This window comes from Aedes aegypti, chromosome 3 (genome assembly GCF_002204515.2).
Source record: "Aedes aegypti strain LVP_AGWG chromosome 3, AaegL5.0 Primary Assembly, whole genome shotgun sequence".
NCBI classification, from domain to species: Eukaryota; Metazoa; Arthropoda; class Insecta; order Diptera; family Culicidae; genus Aedes; species Aedes aegypti.
Window position 1 is genome coordinate 389,026,146 of NC_035109.1, and position 16,931 is coordinate 389,043,076.

General features: G+C 35.6%; 1 long non-coding RNA gene across 1 annotated transcript; it reads left to right on the top strand.

The window, feature by feature from the left end:
• The first annotated feature begins 9,758 nt into the window (after positions 1–9,758).
• On the top strand, positions 9,759–10,543 carry LOC110678705. Its single transcript, XR_002501867.1, has 2 exons — positions 9,759–10,314; positions 10,370–10,543. It is a non-coding gene; the product is annotated as an uncharacterized LOC110678705 (long non-coding RNA).
• The last annotated feature ends 6,388 nt before the right edge of the window (positions 10,544–16,931 follow it).

Sequence of the window (16,931 nt, forward strand, 5' to 3'; positions counted from 1 at the left end):
TAATTCACTCAATTATAATTGAAATGCTCACCATGTGTTGAAAAAACTAATAGTATTCGATTTTAGACAGTGATGCAATGGATTTTTGAATGATAGAAAACAATTTTGAAATTATTTGATTTTTGCAGCAAATAAGTTTGTTTGTGTTAGTGTACGTGTATTACCAGTTTTGCAATAGTATTAGTGTAGACGTAAGAATATAACCTAAAACAAAGCAATGGTGCGAAAACATTCAACATATTCAAGTATTTATGCTTTATATTGCCAAATGATCCACTTACCCCACTGCTACACTTCCCCCACTGTACCTTATTAAGGATTTTCTGGAAATACTTAGGATTTCTCCAAGAAACTTTACAATAAATACTACCAAAGTTGTGTTCAAAAATCTCTCTGAAATTCTTAAAGTCAGGGTGTCGACTACCTGGGAAAACCTGGAAAATCAGGGAATGTCAGGGAATCCAATTTTTGACCTGGATAGTCAGGGGATTTCACTACAGGTAAGAGAAAATTATCTATCAATACTATATTACAACATCAAACGAGTTGATTATCTGCAAATTATTGAATAAGATAAATTTGTTGGACGAAATGGGTAATCAATCTTAGCTATTAACCATTGATAAAGTGCTGTTATGTATGGTAAAGTTAACTATATTTTACAATCTATAACAAAATCCTCGGAATTTCAAATTTTGAAAATGTGATGAATAAAGATCCAAGCGCTACTTTTGGATTTTGATAAGGAGCTTTCCTATACTGATGTTTAGAATCGCAGCATGAACACAAAAAATTCCCCAGATATTCTGGAGATTCTTCTGAAATTCTCCTTAAGTGTTCAATCTGCGATTCTTTCAAATTTGTTATGTCTGGATCATCCCCGCTATCATGAATTTAATTTTATTGACAATTTCATCGACCTTTTCCGGTGAAATTAAAATTGTAACATTTACCGAATTCTTGTGAGTCGAAATTTTAGTGCTTTATCCCTGCTCCAAGATTTTTAAGAATCTAGAAATTCTCTTAATAGAATTTCTACTATGATAGATTGAAATTTTGTGAGATTTCTTGAAGATACTCTTAGAAGAATCGATTATTGAATTCTTGGAGCAGTTCCTCACAGCATTGCTGGAGGCACGACAAGTTTTTATTAGAACAATAATAAATCCCTGAATGATTTTTTAAAGCATCTTTAGATGAATTTCTCGGGGAAGAAAACCAAGGCATAATTCATATGGAAAGTCCAAAATTTTTATTAAAATAAATAAATTGTAACAAATCTTCGCGAAGAATTATTTGAAGTACCTATTCGATAAAAAATGAATTCATTTTGAGTGAAAAAAAATTGAGACTTTTGAAAAAATCTTCCTAGGTATTCTTGAAGAAATATTCGCATTAGTTTATGGAGGAATAATGTAAGATTTTCTGTAATAGTTTATGAAAAAGCATCTTCTAATATTTAACAAATACATGTAGAGAAAAACATTGAGAATTTTAAATCTTGAAGATTTTAACTGAGTATGATTAGTAAGTAGATGACTCAGGATTTTCTGGGTATCTACTCAGGTTTCACTATTTTTTGTTTCATACGAATCTTTAAGCTTTGAAAGAAAACACTCAAGTGATCAGTTTAATCATACTAGCTTTAAAACACGCTCTTGAAAATTATCTAACAGTTGTATTCGAGTAAAGTGAAAGCCTTTGCTAAACTGAGCGAAAGCATTTTCTTTATACGACCTATTACGGTCCAAATAAAGACCTTAATTTTCCTTGCAGTTGCTCAAAATTTGACGGCACTTGAAGTAATACATCAAAATCTAGAAAGTGTACTGCGATATGCCAAACTTGGTAAACAAAATGTAGTGCTGAGCCCGACAACTATATTTTTATTTCGTCTTTAAACCAAATTCAGTACTCTGAAATGTTTCTGAAAAATGACTGGAAGGTCGGGGAAAGTCAGGGAATTTTATTTTCCAAATTGAGTCGACACCCTGTAGAAGATTGCTTGAAAAATTCACAGCAGAAATTATTGATTCTCTCTTGATTTCTCCTAATATTCCACAAGGTTTTCATAAATAATGAAATAAGATTTAACTGGGAAAATGTTCTTAGTGATTTCTCAGAGAAGTTTTCAACAAATCTATCTGCATTTTTTCAAAGAAAATTGTCTAAGTGTTTCTTTAGATTTATCTTAAATCAATTTTATATTAATCCCCGAATTCCTCACCCATATTTTTTCAATTCAATCATTTCAAAGTTTTTAGTGGAATGGATTCAGCTATTTTTTCATAAACTCTGCGCGGAATATTCAAAAAAATTTCGAGAAATTTGTTCAGAGATTTTTTTTATTATTATTAAAAAACAAATTGAAATTGGAAAAAATATTGAACTCTTATCGGGAAACTCAAAAATTAATCGTAAAATTTTTGGGATTTTCTGACGTCCTGACGATATTACTCACAGAAAAAGCTTTAACGTTTTTTGTAGAATAAACTACAAAAAAAAAAACTTGTTAATTTCTATCGTCTTTATAATAGACAATGGTGTATGTTAAAACAGATGAAATTTTTATGAAGGTGTTTGTATCTTACATTTTAGAAAATGTTTCGCATGAACTCCGAAGCTTTAATATGGCAGATTAATCTAAAAACCTTTAACTATTGTGGTAGAACTGTAAAAGTTGAAGGTGAAAATATTGGCGGTTTTTATCAAGAACTCTGCTAAAAATGTTTTATAACAAAATTCATAATGTAAAACTTGGAGTAAATTTTTGCATAACTTTGAAAATTTGTTGAGGAATTCCTGGTGGATTTTCAGAAATCAGGAGTCATACGTATAAAAACTCTGAAAAATTTTACAACTCCTGGAATTCATTTTTCTCCTTTAGATTCTTTATAATGTTGCTTTTTAGAGCACGAATTTTTGTACGAAGGTGCCTAAGAATACGTCATGTGAAGGAAGGAGAAACAACAAAATGTTAAATCAGATCGAAACAACCAAAGATAAGTGATTATCTATATTTTTTCTTTAGAGGTGAATCAATGGGCTGGATGAAAAAACAATAAACTGCAGGAAAATTGAAATCGCTTAAATCATATTAAAAAAAAAACACATACATTTCTCAAGGAGCTCCATCAGAATCTTCATAATTAAGCCAAAAAGACTCTAGGAATTCCGCCTTGAAAATGTACAAGAATTCAATTCCAGAATATATATTTTTTGCAGAATTTATAAAACAATTTCTGAAACATTGTTTTAAGAAAGATCTTCATAAGCTTCTTAATTAATCCCTGCCCAGTTATTTTGCTAAATTGCTAGTTTCGGAAGTAAAAATATGCCTGGGATTTTTCAATAAATTTCTTTTGGAGATTCGAAGCCAAAAGACTTTCCAAAAATACTTTTCGTATATAATTCCTGTAGAATATGGGGATTTGTAGAAGTAGAATTTACAAAAAAAAAGGAGAATTTGTAACGCAATTTACAATGCATTCAAAAATATATCTGCAGGACTTATAATGAACTTTGCGAAAAAGTTTTTAATAACCTTTTTGGGAAAACTAGAATCATTTACGGCTTCGGCACCATTGGACTATTATCGGCAACCAAATTTTAAATGCCAGATACACAGAATTTTATCTTCAAAACACATCAATGAAAATATTCAAATGTTTCTTTGTTTTGTCAGCTTCCCGTTGACGAGATTGCCGAGACTGGACGAACAATTTCACCATAGATGAATTCAAATTAACATGCCTCAAAGTGCGACTGATTTGGAGATTTGCCTACAGTTCTTATGGAAAATCTGCCGAAGAGAATATTTAAGGCTGCCGACATTAGTCACACGGATATTGGTTGTTCGAAGCGTTATAAATAAGTTTCCAAGAAGGTTTTAACAAGTCTATCGGTGTGAATTGATAGAGGATTGAGCAGCGCATATATGTAAACAGGCAAAAACCTAATTTGTCTGCTGATGTTCGAGAAAATTGCAAAAGTAGCGCGACATCGGTTTGGACTGCCAAGAATACGTAAATTCCCCTATTTGAAGGAATTTGACAGAATCAACGATTATTAAGAAAAAAATGTTAGAGCAAAATTTGAACTTTTTCAAGGTTTAGCAATTTTTAGCAAATCTCAATATTATTTGACTACTTTCTAAAAGATTTGAAGCAAAAGGTATAAACCACTCTTCGATATACATTAACGAATTTGATCACTAAAATTCTTGAGACTGTAAAAAACTTACTTGGTAAAACGTAGTTTAGAGATAAATTAAAAAGTTCATTCATACGAAATTATTAAATAAAAAATGAAGCGAAAACAGAGAAAGAACAAATTGCTGGAATCAAAAATTATGGCCGATTTTTTTACTTTTTTTTTTAAGCCTCAGGTAAGTTCGAAATTCTTTGAAGAAATATGTTTTGAATTAGGCCTTGTTTTTCGCCATAAATTGCAGCTATTTTACGTCTTAGAAGTTCCTTTAGTAATTTTGCCTATTTATTTCTTTGCCGAGACCTTTTTTATCAATGAATTTCTTTAATGACATCTTATAGGGACAATCATCATCACCGGACACCTCGATCAGCGCACCCTCCGAGAACACAGGAAATCGTAATTCAGTTAAAAGGCTACACTATGCTAGAACATTTGAAATAGTATGGTTTGCCCTACTCAGAAAATACGAATTTAAGGAACCGATTTTCTAGGATACTGACGCTTTTTAGTATCACAGTATTTTGAAACGGAGATGTCGAGCGACAAAGGGACGATTAATTTTTCGATGTTCGCACAATTCAACGAATTCAGCACCGCCACACTAATGCTGTGAACGACAAGCTAGGTTTTCCCACTATTATTGAACAAAATAAAAGAACGTAACTACTGACGAATGTTTATCAATAGATTCAGAAGATTTTACTTCACTTTAGAGTTATGTAAACATTTTTTTTCATATATATTTTCATTTAAAATCCTGGAGGGGGCCTGGAAGACTCTGGGGGGGCCTGGCCCCCCTGCCCCCCCCTGTTCCTACGCCAATGCTCGTTTCTGTGGCTGTGTATAAGCCACTCGAACGACGTGCACTATCTTCACGCTCTCTCTTTTCGCTGTTTGAGCCACGTTTCACACACTACCGACGCGCAAGTTGCATACGCACGAAACACAACGAACTAGAGATGGTCGGGTCTCGGGTTTTCAAACCCGAAACCCGACCCGTACCCGAACCCGACGGGTTCGGGTCGGGTTCGGGTTTGAAAGTTTTTATTTTTTCGGGTTCGGGTACGGGTCGGGTTTGAACGCTAAAAAAATATCGGGTACGGGTCGGGTTCGGGCTTGAAAAAAGTCGGGTTTGGGTCGGGTTTGGTGAGAATTGTTCACAAAGTAACAACCCAAAAGCATCTCTATGTATCAGAAACGATGAATTTATCATCTTTTCAAACCCGGGTTCTATTCGGGTTATCCTTAGAAAATATTTTAGGGTTTCGGGTCGGGTTCGGGTTTGAACAGCAGAAATTTTTCGGGTTCGGGTCGGGTCCGGGTTTCCTTTTCAATTTTTGTCTCGGGTCGGGTCCGGGTTTGAAGGAATAAAATAAGTCGGGTACGGGTCGGGTTCGGGTTTGAAAAATGTGAAACCCGACCATCTCTACAACGAACCACGTGGCTGGTCGAATACACTGAAGCTTAGAACGATGCTTTTCACACTTTACCGCGTTTCCACTGGTAAACTGTCCAACGATCCGGTTCGAAGGACCACTTTGTACACCACAGTAATCTTTTCCCGGCCCCGAATTCACTCGATGAAATTCGCGGACCGACCTTCGACGCTCAAGGTGGACTGGGACTGGCGGCAGACACAGACACTGGGGGGACTTCAGCACACGCGGGACTATCGGTTTTTCGGACTTGCACAATTGATTCGTTTTACTCTTCGTGGTAGGGTTAACAAGACTGACTTTATTCAAGGAGGGGGCTTCACTTTTATAGGGTAGCGTATTAATTAGTATGAGTATTAGGATAGTTGATGCGCAAATTAGTATTAATATTGTATATAGAATAGTATATAAGAAACAATTCAATTGGATTTACAGTTTCAAGGCCAAAATAATTATCTCTCTATACAATATGAAGCTTTTTACCGTTATGTTTGATTTGAAGTTAGTTTTAAGCTAGGGTGAAGTATTACAGATTCATTTTCATTTATTCGGGCATGATTCCGGTTTTGGTGATGAAAAGTGAAAATTTGAGTCATGAAATCATGAAACCCAGAAACGTCAATTATGATTCCAGTTTGTGTTTGTCATTGGTGCCACATTTCAAAGCAAAGCCATGCTGAAGGTGCCTGGGTTCGATTCTCGGTCGGTCCAGGATCTTTTCGGAATGGAAATTTCCTTGACTTCCCTGGGCATAGAGTATAATCGTACCTGCCACACGATATACAAATGCGAAAATGGCAACTTTGGCGCAGAAAGCTCTCAGTTAATAATTGTGGAAGTGCTCATAAGAACATTAAGCTGAGAAGCAGGCTCTGTCCCAGTGAGGACGTTAATGCAAAGAAAAAGAAGAAGGTGCCACATTTCTAGCAGGAACGCAGATATTTGATGGTTAGTTTTACACGCAAAATGTTATTTGAAACATCAATTGAATCCAGATCATCTACAAAATGCTGATGGATTGTATTGGCGAGGGAACAGTCTTAAACGACTCTGCGAATGTGGAAAGAGAAACTGGAACATTCGACTGCCGAAGGTTTGTGTGAGCTATTCTAGTATTGTTGGATTCCCCCATTACATCCGAACAGTTAAAATCGCCGACGCATTTGTCAAGCAAAATCTTCTCTCTACGTCAACCATTGCACAGTGAGCAAATCGGGCTCCAAAACGCGACTAAATGCAATATCTCAGCTGGGTAATGGTTTCAGGAAATAATTTTGACCATTCTAGATCGGAAAAAAGCTGCTGAATCGATTGGTGGCGGTCCCATTGACCGGAGACTTCGCCCTGGCCACCTAGAGCCCTGGAACCATCCTGAGTTCCTTACGGCAGGTAGAATTATTGGAACTGATATAAACTGTCATGATTCCGTTTTGCTGCGGAACAGCACACGACAATATTCTTGCATGGCGGATTTAGTGATATGAATTATTGACCATTATGACCATTTCATGGTTCCGGAACTAACCCGGAACATCCGTAATATTGGCAATATTGAAAAAAACAAATGTTCTGATGGTTCCTTTGTCTCTTGTTGATTAGAAAGAAGTACTCTTACAATTCGTATTTAGTAATCTGAATGTTTGACCATTATGGCCATTTTACGGTTCCGGAACAAACCCGGAACATCCGTAAAATTGTAAATATCAAAAAAAAAATATATATTCTGATAGTTCCTTTGTCTCTTGTTGGTTAGAAAGAAGTAATACAATTTGTATTTAGTAATCTGAATGTTTGACCATTATGGCCATTTTATGGTTCCGGAACTAACCCGGAACATCCGTAAAATTGGAAATATTGAAAAGAAAACAAATGTTCTGATAGTTCCTTTATGTCTTGTTGATTAGAGAGAAGTATTCTTACAAGTCGGATTTAGTAATCTGAATATTTTACCATTATGACCATTTTATGGTTCCTGAGCTAACCCGGAACATCCGTAAAATTGGTAATATTGAAAAAAAAAAGTTCTGATAGTTCCTTTGTCTCTTGTTTGTTAGAAAGAAGTATTCTTACATTGCGTATTTAGTAGTCTGAATGTTTAACCATTATGGTCATTTTATGGTTTCGGAACCAACCTGGAACATCTGTAAAATTTTCCATATTGAAAAAAAAAACTGATAATTCATATGTTCTTTGTTTAAAATTAAGTATTGTTACATATTGGAATGGAACATCTGTAAAATTTTCAATATTCAAAAAAAAAACCTGAATGTTTGACAGATTTTTGCAAGATGAAAATGAACTTTTCATAAATTCTGTAAAATTTTCAATATTCAAAAAAAAACCTGAATATTTGACAGATTTTTGCAAGATGAAAATGAACTTTCATAAATTGAGTTTTAGGGGCTGAAAATGCAACAAAGCAATTATTTTTATGCGTTTTTATAGATTTTGATATAAAATTTTTTCTCATAATCACATTTTCCAAGAAAAATTTTGTATAAATTTCATAAAGTTTTCAAAGACATAAAAAAAACTATATCAGTTCGAAAATCATGAATTCTACCATATTGACATATTGATGTTATTCGCTTATAAGCTTATAAGCTTATAATAATTATTATGCAATTATTTTTCATGCAAAACGTTCTTATTGATTGACAACGTGTGTTTTTTAGAATGACAGATGTTTGTCTATATATTAATAACTCTAAAACGCATAAGCTTAGAGGCATGATCTTTAGTATAGCTATCCTTAAAAAAATCACTGTCTTTCGATATGGGAAGAATAATACTAGCGTTTTGTTAGGAACCCACTTTCGATGATTTAAAATAATAATTTACTAAAAAATCACCATATTCAAGTATTTTAAAATTCAGTTTGTAACTGACACTGAAGAAGACTGCAAGTGGTAGTCGAAATACGCGTATCTGTCAAAGATAAGCATTTAGGAGCGGAATTAAAAGGTACACGGTACTCCATCTACTTTTAAGTTTCTCAATTTGATATTCTGCTCAGAGGATTCGAACATTCATTAAAGAATTCAGTTTGTTGATTTTTTAGGAAAAACAAAGTGACTGCTTTCCCAAACAACCAAAATGGAGGCTTCAAATGTACAAAATTTCACTTATAAGATGTCGCGAAAAGACCTTTTACGTACAAAAGTGGAGGCGATATGCGTGCATATATTATGTGATGAATAATAACATACAATGCGAGTGTATACATATTCTACCGAACTAACCTGTGATCTTCTGCGACTTAACTTATGATAACAAATGTTGATTTGACAGCTGCTATGTATTGATTCAACTTACTTCGTACGAGTGTACGAGACGAAACAAAATGTACAAATGAACTCCTTAAAGAAGTGTTTGATGCGATTAAACTCATCAATCTGACGAGTTTATCTACGGTGTTTTGCGGGTTTGATTTGGTCTGAAGCCCCTCGTGCCATGGAATGCAATTATAGAGCACCGCAAATCAATAATACCGTCATTTTCAAGTCCAAACTGGGAAAAAGGATACCTGTCGTGTAGTATACCCATTCGTAACCTAATTGAAAATGATGCGAGAAGAATAATGGATCTTCCAACTATAAGATCAAGGCTAAATTACATTGCAAATTCCTTAAAATCCCCAGTCGTAATTGACTGCTCAATGAGGATTGCTGGGGGTCTGGATTCAGCAACTGGATTTTCTCAGTACAACCAGGGGCTTCGTAGCCGTGCGGTTAGTGTCACCAGGCATTTAGCCGCATCGTGCTAGGGAGTGTGGGTTCGATTCCCGCCTCAGGCCGGGTAAACTTTTCGTGAGGACTGTTTACCGACTGTGCCACTGGGCGTTGCATGCTAGTCCGTTGTCTAGTGTGGTGCTTCCTTCAAAGGGCATAAATGCCCACTGGAAGCATTTACGTGTCAGTGTCTTTTTTTAAAAAAAAAAAAAAACTAATAAATAGTTCTGGGGAAGAAATTTACAACAATCCTAACCCGCAATCAGATTTTTTCTGCCGTCCAAGATCACTAAGCTGGACTAAAGAGACCGATGCGATCACATTGGAAATGTTCACCAAATTTTATGAAGAGGTGAATGGAATAAAAACTAACCCCGTGATTATCAATGTGGATAATATTCGTCTTCAAATAACTGCAGAAGCGGTATATTCTTTGATAGACGGCAAAGCTGCTAATGCTATCGTCGGCAAAAAAAATACCCACGCCTGCCCAGTGTGTATTTCAGGACCAGATGGAGTTATAGGTCAATCATATTTTCACTTCCGGTGGAACTCCACGGAATCCAGCATTGAAACATCCGGAAGTGCAGTCAGAGCATAGAAGAATTTCAAACGAACTTGAAGATCGTTTCAAAGCGCAGGTTAACCGACCAAAGCCAGGTGGATGTGGAAGCTCGAATAACGGAAATCTTGCTCGCCTTCTACTCTCCGATCCTACAGCGTTTTCTGATATTTTGGGAATAAATAGAAAATTGGTGGAAAATTCAAGAATAATAAGCAGTTTGGCACTCTCATCGCAAAGGCTCGAACCCGAGAAAGTTAAAATTTTGTACGAGGAGTTAGAAAGAAACATACTGACAGAATTCCCTTTTATAAAAAAGTTGCCACCTTGCTTGCATAAGTACAAACACTTATCGGAGTACATCACCAAATTGGTAAGTGTACTGTTAGCTTAAAGTGTATAAAATATTATCTGGTTTTTTATTCTAGCCTTACACTATGAATTTTGTTGATGAGCAGGCAGGTGAACGCATGCACAAACGGCATAAATTTTCGAGGCCTAACCTAGCCCGAAAAACAACTCCGGAAGATAACATGTACGATATAATGGTTGCAGCTTTGGCGTGGTCTGACATCAAAATATCGTACACTACGTTTAAAAAACGACGAAATTGCAACGCTAATGAAGACCATGATATTGATTTGGTGCAATACTATGAAGGTCATCAAATGGAGATCGAAAACAAGGAATCAGCACAAATGGATGAGGAAAGCTCGGACATAGAAAGCTCTGAAGAGTTGTCTAGCGAAGAGAGTTCAATGTCTGATAACGAATGACGAGCGTCATTTTTGTTTTTTTTTTGTCAATGTTTGTTAAAAATTGTTGATTTTTCTTCGTCAGTATTTGATTTTTATTGTTTTTTTTTGTATTTTTGTTCATTAACGTTTATTTTTTAATTGTTCATACTTGATTGATGTTATAGGCATAAGAAACGTGACTAGAATATTTTATTTCCATTCTCACATGCCATATATTGTTTTCTATGTAGCATTTTCATAATATGTTATTCTTTGAGTACCATCGGAATTTTTGGAACAACCAGTTTATGAATTGGTAATTCAGATTTTTTTATCATAAATATGTCTCAAGAGGGGCATCATATAAGAGATTGAAGGAATACCATTGAAAGTTTTAAATAACTACCTTTTACAGGACGGAGAAGAAGAACAACATATGATTTACTATAGAATTGAAGATGCTTGTTTTGCGAAATAAAATCTTAAACTTTGTTTAACTTTGACGTTTAAGAGAAAACTAATTAGATCTTATACCATAGACCTCGACTATCCACATCATCGTCGAATACTAGTTGGACGATGTACAGAAAACCATTTACGATTTCATTACTAAATACGAATTGTAAAAGTACTTTTTTCTAACAAACAAGAGTCAAAGAAACTATCAGAACATATTTTTTTAATATTACCAATTTTCCGTATGTTCCGGGTTTGTTCCGGAACCGTAAAATGGCCATAATGGTCAAACATTCAGATGAATAAATCCGACTTGTAAGAATACTTCTCTTTTATCAACAAGACATAAAGGAACTATCAGAACATTTGTTTTCTTTTCAATATTGCCAATTTTACGGATGTTCCGGGTTAGTTCCGGAACCATAAAATGGTTATAATGGTCAAACATACATATTACTAAATACAAATTGTATTACTTCTTTCTAACCAACAAGAGACAAAGGAACTATCAGAATATATATTTTTTTTTGATATTTACAATTTTACGGATGTTCCGGGTTTGTTCCGGAACCGTAAAATGGCCATAATGGTCAAACATTCAGATTACTAAATACGAATTGTAAGAGTACTTCTTTCTAATCAACAAGAGACAAAGGAACCATCAGAACATTTGTTTTTTTCAATATTGCCAATATTACGGATGTTCCGGGTTAGTTCCGGAACCATGAAATGGTCATAATGGTCAATAATTCATATCACTAAATCCGCCATGCAAGAATATTGTCGTGTGCTGTTCCGCAGCAAAACGGAATCATGACAGTTTATATCAGTTCCAATAATTCTACCTGCCGTAAGGAACTCAGGATGGTTCCAGGGCTCTAGGTGGCCAGGGCGAAGTCTCCGGTCAATGGGACCGCCACCAATCGATTCAGCAGCCTTTTTCCGATCTAGAATGGTCAAAATCATTTCCTGAAACCCTTACCCAGCTGAGATATTGCATTTAGTCGCGTTTTGGAGCCCGATTTTCTCACTGTGCATTGCCTGGTACTGCATAATCAGTATGAAAGCTTGTAAGTACGTTTTTGAACATCTAACAGCACAGGTAGTTTAATTATGTCATCAGGCATATGATGGAAAAGTTCCGAAGAGCCTGGTCCCCAAAAAAACCTTTTTCACAAACAACATTATAATTTCGCACCACCGATCGCCAAAGACGTGTTGACTAAGATGAAAAAAGTGACAGTTAGATTTGTGTGACGCCATATTGTATCGAAACAGTGCACATAGGAATATCGCATAACGTTGTGCATCGCAAGTTGTAACAAGTTCGATAAATAAGAGCAACGAACGGGAGTCCCAAGAGAGAGCGATTATAAAATTCATTTTTCTAACTTGTTCACCATTGAGAGTAGGTGTTTTATTTTTTCTGGCACGATAAACAAACCCTGAACATCCGATAGCAATAGGGTTCCCCAGGTTTGGGGATTGTTTAAAGGGGTTTATCATGCACTTCTATCCCCCCGATCTTATCAGAGATATAGCAGTATACGATAAACAGAGTCTCATGAGGATGATTGTTACAGAGAGCAATAAGTGAGAGGTTCTCCTTATTTTTTTTCAGGATTCAATTCATGTTCAATAGGGTCCTAAAGCCCTGTCCCAATTTTAGTGCCAAACGCTTAAGATTAAGCCAAAAACACATGTTTACTCAATTTTCTAATGTTTTCGTTGGTTTAAGCCCAAAAAACATTTTTTTAGATTTTGTCACATCCTTTGGCTTAAACTCAAATTTTGGGTGTATTTTGTTTTCCGTGTCCCTTACGAAATGTCAGATAGGAACAACCCCAGTGGTCGAACTAAAACCCCTGTGGTGTTTTTGTCGACTAAGCGAACGTCAAACATGATCTTAAGTGTCAAAGTTCATTTATGGACCAAATTTTTAAATTAAAATTTAAACATGATATAGCAATTATTTGCGCGGGAAAAATTGCTAAAGTAGTTACAGTAACATGCTTTTTCGTGTTATTAAATAAAAACAAGATTTCATTAAAAATTTTAGGACCCAATTATTATTAGTATTGATTTCAAAACTATAAACCTGTAAATATATTTTTCGTATTTTTTTTTTGTTTAAAAAAGGTTGAATAAGCGATCGTTAAGCTTTCCACTGTAGCCATCTGTTCTAAAAATGAAATTATCGTGACTCAAAAAGGTTCGATATAAGCGCATGCTAAGCCTTAAACCGGCCTTCAAAATAGCTTTAAATAAATTTAGAGCGAATAAAATCGCTGGAATTAGATGTTTAGTTGCTGAAGCAAAGTTTGTGGAGGCTGAGAGGAGATTTTTAATGTTACATTTTTATTTAGCATGAGTCTGTATAAACTTTATCATTCCAATTTGTTGTAATCCCTCTGACATCATGTCTACATGAAAGTGATAAATGAAGAACTTTTGTGTTTTAAATTCAGGAAATACAATTTGCATTTCATGATAGAGAAACATGATTCATGACGAAGAAATGTACATCCAATCCTTGGATTGACATCTTGCAGTAATGATGCATGATTCAAAAAGGAAACTTCAACTCAATTGAACACCATTTGCTCGTTTCCCAAAGGTTGCATCCCTCAGATCTTGCCCATGCCAAGCACAATCCATTACTCTGGATTCAATTACTGGCATCCAGTTGACCACTTCCGTTTTATTTGGAAATTCCATCGCGACTGTCTAGAGATGGTAACTAGTCTGATGTCCTTCCTTGCATGCATGCTGAAGAATGAGAACGTTAGAGCACCGTGCCAAACAACAAACGCATTCTGAAGATTATGCAGCTATTTTGAGAGTACGGCATGTTATGGTTCCCAGTGTGGCACTAATACATGCCCTGCGCTTGGAATGTGTGCTTGTCGCTTCCTGTTGGCCTTTTGGTGGTCAGTTCACGAATGTAAGCCCACAAGAATGTGAATGGTAAAATGGTAGCCTAAGCTGAGTGAGTACGGTCTGGGAGGCAGAATGGACACTTTCGCATATTTCAACCATATAGAGGTGCCAGTTTAAAAGCTCGGCATTCAATTACGTCAGCATCGCCGCATTGAATCCGTGGTAGGTTTTCGCCATGGTTCGGTTGCAAATAGGGCTACCCGAGCTCCAGTGTGGAGTAAGGTTATGGGATATGGATTTATGTTTCATGTCGATACGAAACAAAACGATACGCGGGATTTCTTGTACTGCTAATGACGAAATGCATGAAAACTATTTCGTGAAACTCGATACAAAATCTAATACTACACGAAATTTTTGAAATAAAATTTACATAATTTTTGAAAAAAAGTTTATTTGGAATCAACATATCTCAGAAGTTTATTCAGAATCAACACAAGGTACTTTTAGGGATTCTTGATGATTTTTTTCTATTGAAAATTTCATTGAATTTTATCAGAAATCAACACATGATTGTGTTCATTCAAATTTCGAACTAATCTTTCAAACCTCAATATGATTTTGCTAGTATGAATCATGTTTACATTCGATGACCTTGAATATGCTGATTTAGTGGTAGTGTGTGTACTAATAATAGTGGTAGTGCCGTTTCAAGCGTGTTAAAGGTAATTTTTTTTTCTAACATGAACATTGTCAAATCAAAATGATATGAATGTGTAAAGCAATTTTTTAAATTGATTCTACCCCATTACCCCGAATGCCACCACCCCGAATGTCATTACCCCTATGTCATTACCCCAATGTACTAATGTACTACTACCCCGAATTCCATTACCCTGAATGCTGGTTCCCCGAATTTACAATTGTCTTGACATGATGACATTGATGATATTTCCGCATGAAATTACAATTCGGGGTAATATCGTTCGGGGTGGGTTGTTCGGGGATCTGGAATTCGGGGTAATGGTATTTGGGATAATGGGGTAGAATCGTTCCTATAATAGTGAGTCCCAATGGGAAATCAATGTAAACCACTATCATAGGAACAGAAGTTATCAAATACCACTATTAAGGCGAAGTAGGCCGTCATTGAAATTTGTACGCGTCGTTGATGATTGTTGCTAATTCATCTTACGAATTCAAATCAAAGAAAATCAGTTGGTTTTGCACTGACACAGCTGAAAAAGTATCAGCATACTTTAAGCATGTTACCGCGTACAGTGATACTTTTTCAAGTCAATATGAACTATCGAGACTTAGTTTTATCACTTTGAAATGCAATCTGAAAAGTTATCATTGTTGCCAAAACGAATGACGGGCTACTTAGCCTTAATGGAAATTTTTCCAGTAATAGAGGAAATGTTTTTTTAAAAGATTTAATGATTTTATCATTACAACATTATTTTTACGTGAAATTCAATTGAACGTATTCAGATATAAAAAACGAGTTTCCGTTATATTATGAGAATTTTTTATTCCTTAACCTGTTACTGTTGCCTCTATCACTGCACAGTGGGACGGATTGGAGTTTTAGGAGGAAAGATGGAACTCACACCTTCAATTGTGATTTTACGTAAAAATGATGTTCTACAAAGTTGTTTATATTTTTGAAACCATTCTTTTGGTCGGAACGGAAGATAATCATCAAAACTTTTTTATTTCAAAGAATACCGTTATAGTTTATTCTACAAATTTAAAGATCAGAAAATTTTAAGCTGATTTGACTAAACAAGTTTTTTTTTCTAGCTCTTAAATTGATCATTTTTTGTTAAATGACGTAGGGTGGCCCATCAAAAATAGATATTAGTGTTTTATTTATTTTTTTATTTCAAGTTTATCAGCAAAGTTGTCTTTTTACCACTTTTAGATCTAGTTGAAACACATATTTTGAGGCCAATTAATTAATACAATTTTGCCGGAGAATAGTTGTAAACATTTTTTAATGAAATATAAACCATTTGTCTAGACAATGATTAAGTTTCGGCTTCAAATGTGAAAAAGAAGCTTGAAACTTCTGAATTGAGTCAAATAAGTTCAGCAATAACAATAAGGAAATTTTCTTTCGATAACATCTTTAAAATTTTCCTCATGGTTGAAGTTCCTGGCGTGGTTCTCATTAAATTTCCAAACGCTTTTGTTTCAGTATTCACCAGCCTCTTCGAAAAAAAAAAACCGATTGGATGAGGTTGGAAGTAACGGATGCTTACTTACTGTAAATCCGTGAACGGTCGATACCTGGAATATGCTTGCTGATTATGATGCTGACTTTGAAATAAAAAAAAGGCACAAGTACCTATTTTTGATACATCAATTAACGAAAAATGCTTTAAAATTGTTAAGAGCTAGAAAAAAACTTTTACTGGTACAGACGCCTAATTTCGTTTCGTACGTTTTGTACGGGATTTGACGGAATCATTCAAAGCATCGCATACCCCCAATGTGGACTACATTCAGGCACCCGGTGTAGTGTGTTGTGTCGTTCCGTGGCAAGTGTTTCATTGCCACTTTTCAGAAGAGCAAACATCACGACGATGGCGACGACGCGGCGGGACATTCATTCGATTTTACGCTTCTGGCCGCCGCCGGCTGTTGTTGGCGCAAATAACAATAGCAAGGGTGAGAATAAACAGCTGGAAACTTTGAACTGGTCAGAGCTTCGGCTTGGTGATATTAATGCGGCCAGTGATCCACGTCCCGTCAGAGTCGACGTTCAACGAGGAACACGATGAGGCCCCAGTCCGTGCCGTCGAATGTCGACGTTGTTTTTCATCTCTAGCGTTCTATATTGGACTCGGCTTGGATGTGGCGGGAGCACTTTTGAAATGCTACAATGCACAACGACTGGCGGATGGGACGA